Source organism: Varanus komodoensis, unplaced genomic scaffold (assembly GCF_004798865.1).
Source record: "Varanus komodoensis strain SLA01 unplaced genomic scaffold, ASM479886v1 scaffold4, whole genome shotgun sequence".
Taxonomy (NCBI): domain Eukaryota; kingdom Metazoa; phylum Chordata; class Lepidosauria; order Squamata; family Varanidae; genus Varanus; species Varanus komodoensis.
In genome coordinates, this window is record NW_025335941.1 from 15,900,527 (window position 1) to 15,904,360 (window position 3,834).

Here is a 3,834-nt window from a genome sequence, read left to right on the forward strand (position 1 = left end):
GGTGGGTTTAAAAGGGAATTGGACAAATTCAGGGAAGGGAAGGCTATCAATGGCTAGTCATTCTGATGGCTGTATGCTTCCTCCAGTATTGGAGGCCATATGGCTGTATACAGCAATTACTGGAGGAAACAACTGGGAGGGTGCTTCTGCACTCATGTCCTGTGCATCGGTTTCCAACCGGGGCAGCTGGTTGGCCAAAATGTGAACAGCACGCTGGACTAGAGAAACCTTTGTCCTGATGCGGCAAGTTTCTTCTTCTGCTCCTGTGAGGCACAACCAAGATGAGATGGCCATTTGTTTAAAGCCAGGTCCATCCCAATCACCGAACAAGGAGAATAAAGGTAGATGGGTATTGATATACTTACTTGGATAAACCAGACTTTCCCCACCTGGTGCCCCCCCAAAGTTATAGTTCCTAGCAGTCCAGACCATAGCCATGCTGGCTGGAGTTAATGGGGGCTGAAGTCCAAAATAGCTGGATGGTACCAGGAAGGGCATAATCATCTGAAATCTTCGCCTTCCCCTACATATTCCTGCAGTTTCCTGCCTGGTGCCATTGCACTAACTCCTAGCAGAACAGTTGGTGGAGAAGTGGCTATTGAGGTGGTAGGGGAAAGTGCTAAGTGCCAGAAGAATTCCATTCCTTAAAACAGAACCCAATTCCTACTCTATAGGAGGGTGAGGTAGATTTGAGTTTAAAGGAATTGTCACTTCAGACTCAGGCAGGGCTGTTTTGTTTTTGGAGACAAAACAATCTAATGCCCTTGATTGGCCTTTTCCTCCCATTTTCACAGCCTTAAAGTCTTAGTTTCCAGCAGAAAGTATGGATCAGATGATAACAGCTGCCCACTAGAATCTAATTTTAAATTTACAATCTGTTGTCTTGCAAGGTACTTAATACTTGATGAAGTTAAAAAATCATGAAGTCTAAAACTTCAGTGATTTAAATTAATTTTTATCCTTCTTGAAATTTAGTCTGGAATAGATTGGGAAAGGGGGAAAAAAGCATTCCAAACAAAACGAAATGCAAAACAAAAGAATATTCTTAGTTGATGGAGTTCCCTGTCTGAAGGAAAGGACTGAAACAAGCAGTATCTGTGGAATCTTTTATTTATACTTATTTGCATGGAAAGATTGATAATATAAATAGCTGCTTTGACACTGCAAGTCGATGGATACATTCACACAAAACACTCAGCCATGCAGGAACTGTACAGCAGGTTCAGACAGGCACATGTATTCCAGGCACGCACGGTTTTCATGTGCCTCCGTCTTTCCTTCTAATGGCGACTGGTATCCCATCAGCCTCTGTGGCTGAACATCAATCTCCGGGTGCACTGCTCCTGCCAGCATTTCCTCCCTCTCCCTCATTGGCCCACACGCTCCCCTGGGCATGGCCAGAGCCAGCTGCCTTCCTTTGGCTTTGCTTTTTTTGCTAGCTGCTCCGTGAAGCTACTGCCTCTTCACCAGAGTTGTTGCCCTGTTGCTTTAGAGGAGCACTATAGGAGTACTCCCTGCTGCTGCCCTGCTCCATGCCACTCTGCGTGCGTGCGCACACACACACATCTATCTCTCCTTCCCCCCCTTTGGCATTTGACATCAATGGGATTAAGCACACTGTACTGGCGTCTGTCCCTTTATAGCAGATTGTTAGTACTGTAAGTCTTCAAATATTTGTGAGAATAATAAGCAAGATAACCCTTTCTTTTCAAATGTCCTTGTTGAATTTAATCATTCTGAGCATGAAGTGTATGACCATAAGAAAGCACCAGCAGTTCTTGGGAGGACATGACAGGCATCTTTTGTACATGTGAACATATGCAGTGGGAGTTCGTTAATATTCTCACTTTAATTTATTGGATGATTTATCTAGTGAAGCTTTTCAAGCCCTTCACATAGATTGTAACCTTTAGAACAAGGGTTGGTTAAATTGTGATCCTTCAGCAAATGTTGTGACTTGCAGCTCCCATCATTCTTAGCCAGCACAGCCAGTGCTGCAAGATCATGGGAGCTGCAGGCCAAAACATTTGGCAGGCCACAACCCCTACTTTCAAATAACTGTTTAAGATCAGCTAGTATTGTTACCCTTTATTACAGAAGCAGAGGCTGAGAGTGAAAGGCTTGTCATAGTCTGCTTGTAAATTCACAGCAAAGTTGAGATTCAAACCATGAATGCTTAATATTTGTATCTTGCCTTTTCAACTGAAAAATTCAAGCAGCTAAGAAAAAGAAATATAAAAGACAAATAGGTCTAAACAGGCTAAAGAAGAGGGCCTCCCTCCTCTCCATTTATTCATGCACTGGATTCACATGAGAAGGGAAAATAAGGCAAGGAGCATTATTTCCCTTCCCATCTGTGCTGGTCATGAGCCACCTAATTAACATAATTGCCCTTGGCTGGGCACGGGTTGTCCTGGTGCCCAAACCCAGTGAAGGTGGGTGGCTCGGGTGGTTTGCAGACCACCCTGAAACACCACGACAAGATACGTTTTTCAGAGTGGTTTGTAAATCACCCGGCTATCCACCCTCACTGGGTCTGGACATCATAACCCCCTGCTTTTGGTAAGGGTAATTATGTTAATTAGGCAGCTTGTGAATGGCAAGCAGTGAGGGAAAATATGCCATAATTAGGAAACTCTTCAAAAACCGCTGCAGGGGGTCCAGAAGAATCGGGCCAAGTGGCACTTGAGCCAGGGAGGGCATATGAGGAATAAAGCTTTGGCTTTCTTATGCTATTAAGCTTTGGGGTGGCTGGTGTTTGACAGAGCTCCAGGAGCAAGGAGGACAGATCACTTTTGGATCAGGAAGACTGACAGAAAGGGGCATTATTATGATAATCTCTCAAGCTGCAATGCTGGGTTTAGGGTTTCCGCTTTGTATTGCATTGTAGTCCAGCCTGTCTTTCAGAACTTTTATAAAATTCTGTTGAACATTTATTGGAGTGATTGGTATTTTATTGAAAGCCTAGAAAATTGCACTGACCCTTTCCATATTTGAACAGTGCCCACGGCAAATTTCAAGAACGCTCCAGTGTTTTAAGGGTGACCTGCTTCCATCAGAGACCTATCCAACACTTGCCATTTATCATGTCACGCTGGCTGGTAAAACTTTCCCCATAATGTCTCTATTTGTATTTTCAAAGATGGTGATACTAAAAGTACCACATTCATAGCTGCTTGAATGTTATGGCTGCAAATGCATTGCTCCTTGCCAAAGCAACACGTGCCTTTTTTATTTATTTTTGCTAAATATAGATTAGTGTTATGTTACTTTTGAGATGGTGGTTGGAAAAGCTTTTACAATGCTGCATGATTGTGTCCATTATTTATGTTTTCTGTAGGGTTCATTGCATGTGCTGATCTGGCAAATTGTATCCAGTTGCTGCACTCATCCAGCAAGTTGCTGCATGTCTAGGGACTCCGTATATAGAAACTAAGTTGGTCTAAAATTAGCAGCTTTTCAGAAGTTAAGAGTCATGTGCTCATTCTTCTCCACCCGGTACAACACAGTGAATTCATATTCTTGAGGATGATCCTTTGGAACATAAATCTCCCCAGCTTTAAACAACTGCAGGTGAATTTGGCTGCTTTGGTTGAAAATCTTTAAGTCAGCAGTTCTTAGACTATATGATTGTAAAACCATTCTGCAACCTCCCTAATGCAGGGCAGAAAATGACAAAAGGTTGTAGTCCTAAGCATACTTACCTTAGAGTAAATTCAGTGGAACATGACTTACTTCTAAATAAATATGTATATGCACTGGCCCTTGGGGGGAAAAAACTAACCTGTTATGCCTGCCCTTATGATGATTGAAAAATGGCTGGATTTCATCTTT